The following is a 14,347-nucleotide window of genomic DNA, read 5'->3' on the forward strand; positions in this document are numbered from 1 at the left end:
TTTTTGGTAGAGAGCTACCCTCCGGTAATTCCAACTCTCACCATTGGCCAGTAAGATGAAGTGGGGAAAAACCTTCTTGACCTTGTAGGGGCCTCTGAATTTGCCAAGACCCTTGGTAAATCTACCAGGCTTAACCTTGACTAAGTCACCCACAGAGATGGGCAAGGAAGCACTGTCATGAGTAGAGGAAACGTCACCACCAGAATTCAGCCAAGAAGGGGTCAATTTGCTCACTGGTGTGCGACCACGCATAAGCTCGAAGGGAGACTTTTCACCAGACTTGTGGGGTGTGGAGCGATAAGCCCAGACCAGATCCTGGACACGCTCAACAGAGAAACAGCCAGACTCCACAAACATCTGGATTACGCCCTTAATGAGGCGATTCACCCTCTCACAGAGTCCATTGCCTTGGGGATTATAAAGACTCGTCTTCTGATGTTTGATACCACAATTATTAACAAAAGAAACCATCTTTGAGGAGGTGAGCTGAGTACCATTGTCCGAAATGAGGACAGAGGGGTACCCCTCATTGATAAAAATGCTCTTCAAAAACTTAATGGTAACATCGGTGGTAATCTCCCTTACGAACTGTACACACAACCACTTTGAAAAACAGTCAATAAGAACAATTGCGAAGCGGTGATCAGTGGGAAGTTCGTTCATGGGGCCTATGAAGTCAATGCACACACTATGCCAGGGAGTATTCTCAAAGAGGATCTTGTGAGTGGACTGGGAGCCTACAATCTTGAGCCGCTTCTCACCTTCCTTGCAGAAGCCACACTTTAAAACGCAATCTACAGCCTCATTATCTATAGAGGGCCACCAAAAGTTTTGCTTGACGCGACGTTGTGTAAGGCTTTGACCTAGATGACCCTCGTGGGCCAAGTCCAGAATCCTCTTTCTTAACGAACTAGGGGGAACAAAGCGATCACCCCGCATTAACACATCTTTGCCTTCTAAGGAAAGTTCATCCAAAATTTTCAGGAAGGGTCTAACAGAAGGACAGACAGTACTTTCCCTCCTAGTACCCCTTGATACTAGGCTGATCACAGCCTTCAAAGTCAGGTCCTCCTCCATGCCCTTAGACCATTCTTCACGGGAAAAAGCACTACCGCTTACCGACAAGACATCTTCCATAACTGCAACTGCGAGGTCATCTGACTTGATATCAGAACTACGATCAGTGCAAGGCATGGGTAGCCTAGAAAGACAATCAGCTTGGATGTTTTTCCACCCATGAATAAATTCAATCTCGCACTGAAAGTCTTGCAAGCGAGAAGCTAGTCTCGCTAACCTCGGAGAACCCTTACCAGCACCACCAGGAGCTAGAACATTTACGAGGGGTTTGTGATCGGTACGTAAAACGAACTTGTAGCCCCACAAATAGGTCCGGAAGTAGCTCGTACCCCAGACCGCAGCAAGGGCCTCACGTTCTATCACTGAGTAGTTTGACTCAGAAGAGGACAAGGGTCTAGATGCGAATGCAATTGTTTTTTCAACACCACCATGTTTCTGTAAAAGAACTGCGCCCAGACCAATGGCACTAGCGTCCACCATCAGGATGGAGGAGCGAGTAGTGTCAAAGGGGGTGAGAACATTTGCGGATTTAAGTTCCTTTTTGATCAGTTGGAAACAGGACTCATGTTCTGTGGTCCAGCTGAACTTCACACCCTTTTTAAGCAGAGATCTAAGGGAAGCTGTCTTGGAAGAAAAATCCCTTACAAATCTCGAGTAGAACTCGATCAAACCCATAAAGGATCGAAGTTGATCCTTATCAACTGGGGAGGGCGCTAGTTCAATGGCTTCAATGAGATTCTTTTTGGGTTTGATGCCCTCTTCGGACAAACAAAAACCTAAATATTCTATCTCGCTCAAAAGGAAGGCACATTTCTCTTTTCTTAAGGTCAAACCAGCCTCATCTACTCTGAGTAGTACATCGTGCAAAATTTTGTTGTGTTCTTGTAATGAACTACCATAAATCAAGATGTCGTCTTGAAAAAACAAAACTTTGTCAAGACCCTTAAAAACTTCGGAGACAAGCCTTTGGAACACACTAGCGGCTGAGACTAGTCCAAAAGGTAGTCTGGTGAATTGAAATGTGCCCTCGCTGGTAATAAAAGCGGTTAGGTGCTTTGAGCTATCATCAAGGCATATTTGGTGGTAGGCGTGCTTGAGGTCCAACTTACTGAAAAACCTTGCTCCTCTGAGAGTTGACACTAGTTCACCTATATTAGGGAGGGGAAACACATCGGCCACAACGCACTTGTTAAGGGAGCGAAGATCCACACAGAACCTGATCTTGTTATCTGGTTTCTGCGAGATCACAACAGGCGAAATCCAAGGAGACGCCTCGATAGGTTCGATAATGCCTCCTTGGAGCATCTCCTCGAGGGTAGCCTTAACCTCATTGCGTAGGGCAAAGGGCACTCTTCTTACCTTATGTTGTACAGGTGAGCTGCCCTCCTTAAGAATTATGCGATGAGTGTATCCAATAAGCTCACCTAGTTGGTCCCTAAACACATTTTTAAATCTGACCAAAATATCCTCCACAGATGAATTTTCGACAATGGAAACAGGGTTATTGGACCTGGGGTAAGAAGAGTGCCCTTTGCCCTACGCAATGAGGTTAAGGCTACCCTCGAGGTGGAGGTAAGCTTGATACAAAGCTTTATTGCAGCACAGAGAAAGTAGATCAGCTCCCTGTCTGACCAGAACTCCAACTGCCAACAGGGCAGGGAAGAGCTCCAGAACTTGGAATACATAGTGAGATCTAGAGTGCTGGCTCGGGAGAGAAGCCAAGCACTGTACAACACACACCTGCGTTAAAGACGAGACAGGTGGACATCAACTACGAAATAGGCTATTATGTCTGGTTGCCGAATTCCCGAGAGTCACCCCTTCACCCATTAAATTACCCCCTAACTCCCACTCACTGGTGCTTTCACAGCTACTATACGTGGCGTGCCGCACCAGAGGGCATATGACAATTAATTTTTTTGCCCCTCGAAAAACATGTGAATTTATCAAACAATTGACAGCGAGAAAATCCAGCAAATATTTGTTTAGGTTCTGCTTTTTGCATATCACGCCGTGTACCTTACGCTCATCTCCGAGTCTGGTGCCTCCGTGGATGCCACCTTAGGGTGCGCGCTTCACCCCTCTGTCACGATATTGAACCCCGGCGGGCCCAGCCATCCTCTGCTAACTCCAGCCAGGGCAGTTGACACCTTGGCTTTCTCAGTGACACCCAGTACAGGTGGGTGTAACACACCGGGGTTGGGGGTCTGTCACCACCCCTGGCACCAGCTGCAATGTGATTGTTTGGCATAACTTATGCAAACAACTAACCCTGGCGTGGAGGTTGAAAACGTCTCTGTTTGAAGCGTTCAAAGTGAAATTAAAAGTAATCACTTCAGAAGGAAACTGCTGGGACAGATGGGAATTCAAACCTGACAGTTAAAACATATTTACTGTAACTAGTTTGGCAATTTATATTTTCCACAATTCCTGAGTAAAATCAAACACTGCAGTTCACCAACAAATAATACGTGTTTCAAGTGATCCATTTGTGGTAAAACGGTTTTCCAACATCAAGCGGATGGGAGAATTTTTTCTATTGTGGTGCAATTGCAGTCAAAAAAAGCACACAAGCCACAGTCAGACTTATCAGAAATAATATGAATCTGGCACTTAAGCCTGAGGAAACACTCTGAGCGAGAAGAGAGGTGGCTCGGGCAAATAAAATGAGTGATATTCAGTGTGCATGGGATGACTGAGTGCTCAGAATGAGTGAACGGGCTGGGGGTGCGAGAGGGATTGCCATTATGAACAGGACACGAGTAACGTTGGTTCCCTACACTACACTTCAGTGTTTAACTCGGGACAAAGTCTCCTCTCCTTCACACACACACATCACTATGTCACTGATGGCACAGGGTTGCCTCCTGCACTAATTCACACTTCTCCCTTTAACTCCCGAAAAAGGCACCCCTTCTTCACTCACCCACACATCACTGCGTAACTCATGGCAGAGGGTTGTCCCCTACTCTAATTCACACTTGAGTGCCTAACTCGTACAAAGTCACCTCTCATTCACCCAACCACCCATCAGTGTGTCTCATAGCAGAAGGTTTTCCCCTATACTAATTCGCACATAAGTGACTAACTCCTGAAAAAGAATTTGCAATGCAATAGGTCTCGCATTTGCGAGATTTGGAGCTATTGTCATTGTAAATGACTATGCCTTTTATTAATTTGTTTTGAAAACCTGCAACCGGTGCATAAACACGCACTTTGTACGCATAGTCCTTGCTTACGAAAAGCAAGGCTGGCAGTAAAACAGACTGCAAGCCTTGCTTCTTATAAGGAAGGACTATAAGTACAAAGTGCTTGTTTACGCACAGCTTGCAAGTTTTTAAACGCATAAATAAAAGGCATTGTCATTTACACAATGCCAATAGCTCAAATTCTCGCAAATGCGAGACCTATTGCATTGCAAATGCTTGTTTCCAAAGTTGCTGCAAACTTCTGGAACTTCTTCCTAAAGTTTCTTTTTGGCATCAAAAGATCCCAAAACAAAACCAAAGAGTCTGGAATCTCCAAGATGGTCCATGGTAGTTTGGGAATTTATTTCCCCAATCGACTTGGACAAAACTCTTACAAATTCACTGTAGATACTCCAGGCAGGATATTCTTGGCGGTGATAGTCCAGGTGTACTCTGTTAGCCTGTAGCTTGCAGTGAGTCCACTTTTGTTCCTCTTGAAGCAAGTTAGGTCCACAGGGCTGTAGTTCCAGATTGTGCAACATGTGCAGTCAGTCAGAGTGCAGGGCCCGGTTGGAGTAAATCAAACTTCCAGCTTGTACCATTCTTCTTCTCTTGTTTCAAGCAGCAGATCCGAGAGGCTCTGCTCCTCTCAGATACTTATTCAGTGTTCTCTGGGGCCAAGCAGGAAGGCTCTCCTGTCCAATGAGGTGCAGGGCAACACCCCAAAGCATGACCATTTCCTCTAAAGTGTGGCTCATTGGTTTCCCAGAATGCACTAGTCTTCCAAATTCAATATGGCTAAAGCTCAGCAGAGACGCCAGAGCTAACTAAACCAACCTCCAGGATGGCTCATTTACATAGCTAGCCGGAGTAGGCTGGTCCGAGCGTTTCTAGTGCTCCAGGAGACCCGGCTTCACAATACAGATTGGTTCTCCAGTTGAAGATTCAATGAAAATGATTGAGGGCATTGAGTCTGCTGTTACAAGGCCAGGCCAGGAGCTCTGGGCTGAAATCTGCTCCAGTTTACCAAATCCAGAAAGCCGGGATGTTACAAACGAACTCTTTGCAGATTCATTTAATGCATCTTCTGAAGAAACACAGAGTGATTTAAATGCTGCGCCATTCGATGAGACATCTGCACCGGGGTTACACAATGGACTGAAGCCATGGGCTCCACTACAGGACTCTGAAGTCTATTTAGCTTCTTTAGAAAGAAGACTACGCAGAATTAAAGGATTGTCTCAGGAAGTCACCTCCAAGGACATGCTGCACACACTCGCCCAAGCAAAAAAGGAGCACTGGGACAGACTGTTAAGGGAAACATTTCAGTCCGAGGTTTTCGTGGACGATCACGAATGTGATGAGAGTACCTTGGAACATCTGAAGAGGTGGCTCCAGCCAGATAAGGTTGCAGTCAGTGTGGAGGAGGTGCAGTGCCTGATCCCGCCACTGTCCAGTGCAGAGAAGCAAGATGATTCCGAAGAGCTGCCACATGTAGAGCAGTGAGCCACATGATAAACATTGTGACTCTTTGCCCCTGGTTGGCCTTCATGGCAAATTGAATACAGTCGACAGTGGCCATCTGGTGTGTAGGATGTATGACTGATTCACCCAGAGACAACAGCACTAAGAATATTCTCTTTGGAATCGAGAAAGCATCAATTGACACAACCGCATGGGCCTGCTTTGGACAGACATCCTAAATCGTGTGCTCCATTTATTGTCCTGAAGCAGCGGTTCTCCTAGATTATTGGGTCTCGCCATGGATACCTGCATTGATTTAATATAGCATTAGGGGGCTTCTTTTATGTGAAAATGAAGTCCATTTAGAACAGGTGACTTGTATATACAATGCAGGCAGTATGGTTTGCACATTGTCATCCATTCCTTCGTTTTCATATGTTGCATGGGTACCTATGTATTTAGAACCCATAAAAGCCATGATAGAGGTCCTCTTTTTACCGCATCTCTCCCCAGTTATAGCAACATTTGCGAGACGCTGGAACAGAGATACCTTTTTGACCTTCTAATGCCTATAAGATGTAAAGTTTTCAAAAAGTATGTAACACTGAGCTCTTTGGCAAAGGTGGGAGGGATTCCCAGATGTACACTTTTAAAGTAAAGACATAACATTTATTTTTCAAAAGGTTAAGCTAGAATTGCTTGCATTTTTTTCGCTTGATGTTAATACACTCTAATGCTAAATCCCACACCTGCATTTTTCATCATCATCATCAATTTAACTTTATTTCGGTTTGTTTAAGAACCATAAAAGTACATCAAGTAGAAAAATACATTTACAATAGTAAAATAATACACAGTTGAATCTCATTTTGAATTTTTGCAATAAAAGCAGTTAGCATGTGGTTTATAGGGTGATGAAAAAAACACTAAAGCAAGAAAATACATTGATTAAATATTCAGAACACAGTGGAAGCATAGTATTACTGAATAGAGTAGCTTGGTACTACCGAATCAATCTCCGTCTAATTAACCACATTGAAAACAAGAATTTGGCAATAGCAGTAACTATTAGTGTATTAGTATCAGTTTTTAAAATTCTAAAAAACTCTACATGGTTCCTGACTCCTAGGTTCACACACAGCTGTATAATCCATTTTTTCCTGCTAACAGAATAAGCAGGACAAAACAAAATCACATGGATTAGGGATTCATTTGGATCATTGCAACCTGGGCAGGGGCGAACTGGACCCGCTTTCCATTTATCAGTGTAAGAGTGGAGGGGTAGTGAGCCATATCTAAACTGTAGATACAGTTTTTTTGCTAAGACAGGTTCTATAATGTCTAATTCTTTCTCGAAGCTGTAGACATTTTTAAAATCCAGAAAGCTGTCAGTGAGACTAGAAGACCTGGCTGATCGAAGGACCTCTTCTAAGTTGTAATATTTTATAGACTCAGCCAGGGTTTTCTTTGAGATAGATTTGCATGTGTCCTCCGGGTTGGACCAGAGGTTCTCCATGCCAATCCTAGACGCCTGCTCCCTTATGAAGGATAACCACTTTATCCTCCCTACACCCGGGCGTGCCATCACAATCTTCAATTCTTCTCTATAGCACTCAAGCTCCGGGACGCTCCACAATCTGCGCCAATAAAGGAGCGGGCGTGAGGCAATAGTTTCTGCAATGGGCCTCAAGTTTAAATCCAACCTTAAAGGAACTAGAGGAGTGTTTTTTGGTAAGGAGAGCAGATGTCTAATAAAATTATTCTCTGTTATGCTAATCTCACTCGCTGGACAGTGGCCCCAGAGTTCAGCCCAGTAAAGGGTGGCTGATCTGGTTTGGACTTTATATATTTCCAGTGGAACACTGACTACTTTATGGACACAAGACTTCTGCACCTTGAGAATTCCACCCGTAGACTGAGAAAGGGTTAAATTAGCCTTAGTCATTTGGGTTACCCAACTCATTTTATCATTTAAGGTCAGACCTAAGTAAGTGAAATTATTTACCCTTTCCAGGGGTCGTCCATCCATTAACGGACGTGGACAATTTATTGCATTGGCATTGAACACCATATACTTTGTTTTGTCTATGTTAATCACCAAATTCCTGTTCCTACAGAATTTGGTGAATTGGTCTAACACCCGCTGCATCCCCATAGGTGTTTTTGAGAGCAGCAGGGTGTCATCCACAAACATAAGTGCAGGGAATTTGCCACCAGCTAGATTAGGGGCGTCAATGTTATGAACACTATTTAGGTCATCGACAAGGCCGTTTAAAAAAAGGGAAAATAAAGTTGGGGCAAGTACGCATCCCTGCCTAACTCCCTTCTCAATAGGAAAAGCTCTCGTCAGCTGGCCATATTTGCCATAACGTACCTTTGCATAGGCTCCTTCGTGGAGTCTTTTAAATTGATGACATAAGTAGGGTGGGATGCCCATTGTTGTTAATATACTCCACAGTTGGTTCCTGTCCACCATGTCAAATGCGGATTTGAGGTCCACAAATGTCAGGTAAAGACTACCCCCATCCATAACCACATGCTTCCAGTATAATACCTGGAGCCGTAGTAGTTGGTCGATGGTGGATGTTTTGGCACGGAACCCTGCTTGCAGGTGGGAGAGGATGTTGTTCTCACTAATCCAATCTTGCAAGCGTTGCAAAAGTAGTTTGGCGTAGATTTTTTGGGTGACATCAATAAGACTGATTGGCCTATAATTTGATGGGTCCAACGGTGATCCCTTTTTATAAATCGGGATGATTTCGGCCCCTAACCAGGTATTTGGGATCTCTTGACCGTCAAGAATAGCATTAAATATGACGGTCAGGTAGGGGACCCAGATCTTCGGCTCTTCTCTGAAAAGATCACCAGGGATCTTGTCCAACCCTGGGGCCTTGTTACATTTTAGTGCTTGGACTGCAAGTGTGACTTCCGACATGGTAAAGGATGGTAAAGGACATCCAAGGACCAAACTCAGAGACGTGGTTGGTGGTACTTTATGCTGGGGAGCGGGGCTAGAATAAAGTTTACCAAAGAATGCACACCAGGCTTCCTCAGCGATGTTAGGATCGATCTTTGCCTTACCTTCTGGTTTCCCGGTATGAACCAAGTTCCAAAAGGTTCGGGCATCTTTCGTTAATAGGGCCTGTTTAATGGCCTGCCACTTCTCAGTTTCCCATTCGGATTTTGCATGGGAAAGGAGATTCTTATAGGCTTTCCTTGCGACCATAATGGTAGCTCTATGGCCTTGTTTTAGGGCAGAAATTAGAATAGTCTTCACCTTCCTACAAGACTGATTATACCAGGGATTTGTGGCACGAGCCTGTCGGTTAGTCTGCTTTACCGATTTATAGAAGCTTACCGCTAGGGCGAGCATTAAGTCATTGTGTATGTTTAAAAGTTTAGCATCTTTATCAAGAGTGTAGGCACTTTCAAGCAGTGTATTTAGTCGCTCTAATTGGGGAGTGACACTATTATACAGTGATGCTAAATTATCTGCTGATGATTTAATGGAGGCCCAACGGATTCTCTTGCCACCCTGTAAGATCCTAATGTTACTGGAGGGCATATCATCAACTTGATACTCCCCATCGGGAAGTGGCAATTCTAGATCTGCTACCAAAGGGTTGTGGTCACTTTCCGAGCGGTCAGGTACATGGAAATATCGAATCATGTGCCATAAAGACATACTAACCATAAGATAATCTATTATTGATGAATTGCCCATTCCAATATAGGTACTCCTTCCTGGGCTATCCCCCGGGAAGCGACCATTGCAAGCTCTGAGTGAATATGTATATGTCAATGATGTGAGCTGCATGGCCAAAGGTGACCAAGATTTAGTTTGATAAACATTTGGGGGCGGGATCCGGCAGGCATCATCCTCGTCCGTTGTTATTTGGGGAACCCCCCCAAGTGTTTCATAATGACAATTAAAGTCCCCCCCCATTATCACCTGGGTATCATTTGAGAGGGATTGTAATAAAGCAGTTAAGCACTCTAGAGTATGGGAGACCGCACCCCCCAAGACAGGGCGTAGATAGATGTTAATAATCGCTATTTTGGGTGTGCTAGGACGAGTAAGGAGGATACATAATATATCACAAGTATTGGTATTAATCCTTTTAACCGAGAACCCAAGATGGACACCCACCCATATTGTTAGTCCACCAGATGGTCTGCCTCTAGGACCCTTGGTTGCAAGCTCAGCGTAGGTGGCAAAACCCATTCTGTGGTGGATAACCCTGGCCCATGTCTCTTGGAATATACAGATACCATGGTTATCCACATAGTCACACCACTCCATATTATCTAGCTTAGCGCCCAAGCCCGCCACATTCCATGATATCAACAATAGATTTTTATCACTACGAGACAACTGGTCAATTAACTGGTTCGGGGATATAATATTTTCTACAATTTGGTCACCCACTTCAGGCCTCGTCTGCATCATAGTGAATTCATGATTGGTTGTGGTGCAATTAACCTCATTTATACTTAAAGGGGATCTGGCACAGTGCAGAGGTGTAGTTGGAAACCTTGTCCTACTCTGGGAGACCTCCTCTACTAGCCCCCCTCCAACAACTCTTAAATCTTTAGATAGGGGGGCAGCCATAGCGGGGAGTCAATCGCAACCATCAAGGCCAGAAAGGGCGCCATATCTGTTCAAGGTTTCCAGTGGGGTAAAGGGAATCGGGTGCTCCATATTTCTAGTCCCCTGCAGATGCTCTAGCCCCACAAAGGGCAAACTGCGGCCGCTGGCAGGGACTATATTCCACTCTGTATTATTCCTGGTAGGCAAAGGCCTTTGGAGATGACACATATAACTATTAGTGGGAGGCATATGAATGTTCCTGATATCTTTGGGGTCAGTTAACCCCCCGGTGTAGAGGACAGGGGTCATATACGACCTTGGATAGAAATAAGTTAGGTCGTATGGAACTATAGCAGTATTCAAATTCCTAGGGGGTCCTGTTAGTATGGACCTAACTGCTTCTGGGTTCCTGAAATTGATAACAACTATGTCTCCCTCAATATTTTTTTCCCTAGTGCCCAGCCAAGGCAGGCGTCTAACATGAATTATCTCCCCGTCGATGTAATATGGGAGTGGTCTGTTTTGTCCTAACCAATGTAAAATCTTATTCTTGAGTTGGGGATGGCCCTCCTTTCTGCCTGCTTCTAATGGGGGGACACCTGTGAGTACAACTACGAAAGGTAGCGACTCTGGGGGTAATTCAACATTGGGACCATATAGTTTATCGTTCTCGGCTTTGCAGACCTCCCCCTACCCGGTTGCTGGCTCTTAGTGATAGAATTAGCATCACTCTTCTGGGGATCTCTTACAACCTGGGCCGTAGATTTTGATGCTGTTTGGACAGGAGCCTGGGCCTGTAGCGACACCAAGTTTTTCTGCTGGTTGTTATTCACGGGCTTACTGGTTACAGTATTTGCCTTAGCAGGATTCTTGGTCGGGTCTACAAAGCTCTGTTTGTTACTAACAGGGGGTTTAGTTGCTCCATTATTGCCACTGTTAGAGCCGTTTGAAACCGGCGGGTTAGGAGCATGGACAGTAGGAATCTGGGGTAGAGTTGTCGGGACAATGGTAGGCCTTGGGGAGGACATGCGCACACTTGTCTTATCAGCATACAGTGCCTCCAGATTACCTAGTCGGTGCTCCACCCTTTTTAGGATATCCAGAATGGGCAGCATGAAGGACCTGAGCAACTGCTCAACAGTGTTCTGCTCGGTATTAATAGAGGGAGTGGTTACTGGACTTGGGGTGGAGACAGCCTCAATTTCCCTCCCTCGGGTGTTAATGGGTTGTATAGGTTGTAGGTCTGGAACTGGTACTGCTATGGGCATAGTATCAGTTGTTACCGAAGTTTTAGATGTAGTACCGCCAGTGGTCTTAAGTTTTGATGGCTTACCAAACTCGGTATGACTAAGCTTACCTCGTTGAGGAGCTCCTAACCCCCTCCTCTTTTTAGAAGGCGGTGGACCATGGGCTATGGACGTAACAAGAGGTCTGCCTATCCTTTTGGGCGGCTCTTTAGGGGGAGGTTTTGGAGCATTGTCTACATTAGGAGTGGGACTGGGGGCAGATGAGAACAGAACATTAGGTGAAGACACAATCAATAAGGAGCTCATGGGCGGTGGAGTACTTCTGAGGAGTAAAGGAAATTTATCCAAAGATAATGGATCTTCATAAGGTGTGTCAGTAATAATGTCCGACATAGTGGATGGGGATGCCAGATCAGTACATGGTCTATTTTTCAGGGACTCAATGGAACGACGACGTTCAATCCTACGTTCGAGTAGTGAGTCATCCTTGTCCAAGTCCACAGAAACCCTTGGGAAATAATTATCCAATGTTTTTTTACTGGTCCCCACCATGCTGGAGTTCTCAGCGTTAGCAGCCATGAGTAAGAGCCTACCTTACAGACTGGGTCCAATAAAATCCAAGTAAACAAGTAAAGCTTTGGGGGGGTAGCCCGTCCCATCCTCGTGCGTCCCCGGACGGCCACAGACGGTCCCGACTTGTCCCGGGCTTCTCCCGGCGCCCTCCCGCGCCGCGGGGATCTGCTATAGTAGATATGTCATCCGATAGGGAAGAGGAAAGGGAGGAGCCTGCAGGGAGAGCGTCCCAGGTGTTGGAAATTGGGAGTTGTGGGCGCTCCTGGGACTTGAAGTCCTGCGCCCACAACACGCTCGCAGCCCTGCAGGTCCCCGCAGTCACAAGCAAGTTTCCCTCTGCAGCGCTGATGGGCGACCACCTCCGACGAAGCGGGACCCGCGCAGCGGGTTCCGCAAGCAGTAATCAGGCGAGAAAGGTGATCCTCGGCGTCTCAGCAACCCCAGGACAGAGCGTGGAAAGAACGGCAGGAATCAGAGTGACCTTCTAATGCCTATAAGATGTAAAGTTTTCAAAAAGTATGTAACACTGAGCTCTTTGGCAAAGGTGGGAGGGATTCCCAGATGTACACTTTTAAAGTAAAGACATAACATTTATTTTTCAAAAGGTTAAGCTAGAATTGCTTGCATTTTTTTCGCTTGATGTTAATACACTCTAGTGCTAAATCCCACACCTGCATTTTTATATTCTATGAATATCCTCACATAGCTTCCCTCCCTCCTACGTCTGCAAATTCCTTCCTTAATCCTACCATCTGGCTGTGTTCAGAGTGGAACGGCGTAAATGGACCTGGCTGTATCTATCTGCCTGTTCCCTTCTCCCTTTTGATGCTAATGCTTTACAACCCATCCTCCCTACTTTGACATTCTTGTAGAGCAGGGTCCTCTTACAAGAGATAGCCTTTCTCCCTAGGAGCCACTTATCACTTCATAAAAGCTGCCTGTTTAATCCACTTAACTGTTCAATTAGGACTGACCTCTGGGAGGCGACATTTTGGCTTACAGACAAGAAGGTCTTCTAACTTATTTTCTGTACATTTTAGGATAAATTCAACAACATCATATTGTTGGATTTATCAATACCATTCTCCTAAATCCTTGAATGATTTTGTTTGGTGTCCCTTGCTGTAGTTATGAATTCATAAACAGCAATGTTAACCTATGTGGCTGAGGATAAACAATGGGGAAATGAAATGGCCTATTTCTCCAACACCAGGTCCTATAAAACTACTTTTATAAGGGCCCTGCCTAAAACTCCTTATATGTACCTGACCCCGCCACCCCACCCCAGGGACACCTAGGGGAGACCTTGGGGTTACCTAATATGCCACAATTCCGTAGTTTATACATTTGTGCCCCTAGCACCAAAGCCGAGTTTGGGCGCAATTTATATTTAGAAGCAGTTTTGCAACCCGGGGCTCCTTTTAAAATGACCTCAGGCTATCAACAGTGCACACATCAAAGTTTTGCATTAGCTCAGTGTTTAAGTATCGTATGTGCTTCCTCTTTATGCACTTCATTTGTTACTACGACTTTATGGGTATTATACTGTTCCATGATTGCTTATTTCCTTGCATTATGCTTGAATGTTAACTCCTTCCATGCTCAGGATAGCTCCTGGCCATCATGAGTCACAATAGGTGTATGCTCATGATGGCCGGGAGCCGTCCGAACGTTGCCGCTCCACCCACACGCGATTAATTCCCCTCCTGTGCGGGAGAATTAATCAGTTCATACGGATCCCGGCCGTCTTGAGCACATGCCTACTGTGACTCATGACAGCCGGGAGCCGTCCTGGGTACTCGAGCGCCACGCCCAGCCCCGCCCTACTTAGCACAGCGGCGGAATTTGCCGCGCGGCGAACGGGTTAATTGATGCGCGACACTAATATATTTATACGCGCATTTTGTGGTATCTGAATGTGTGGCTTTTGCTGCTCTTTTCATTGTTGTTGAGGATGTACATTTGTTAATTGATTCGCAACACAAATGCACTTTATATACACACAGATTGTCGTATCTGATTGTGTAGCCATAACTCACCCTTTTAACTGCTGCTAAGAATGTACACTTGTTTTTATATTGCACTTTTATGGTCTTTGGCCCAAAATACATGTTTACTACTACTACATAAGGCAAAATGTGTTCATAACAAAAAATATGCACTCAACAAAATGAATATATGAAATGCATTTGGGGTACATAAGCAGA

At 45.1% G+C, this 14,347-nt stretch overlaps 1 protein-coding gene and 1 pseudogene across 2 annotated transcripts in view; both read left to right on the plus strand.

Annotated features, from left to right (window-relative positions):
• Positions 1–14,347, plus strand: part of LOC147663345 (tRNA (cytosine(72)-C(5))-methyltransferase NSUN6-like) — a 103,443-nt gene that overhangs the window by 36,152 nt on the left and 52,944 nt on the right. The window lies entirely within an intron of this gene.
• LOC147663346 (coiled-coil domain-containing protein 32 pseudogene) lies at positions 5,137–6,476 on the plus strand (annotated as a pseudogene).

This window comes from Lissotriton vulgaris, unplaced genomic scaffold (genome assembly GCF_964263255.1).
Source record: "Lissotriton vulgaris unplaced genomic scaffold, aLisVul1.2 SCAFFOLD_2577, whole genome shotgun sequence".
NCBI lineage: Eukaryota > Metazoa > Chordata > Amphibia > Caudata > Salamandridae > Lissotriton > Lissotriton vulgaris.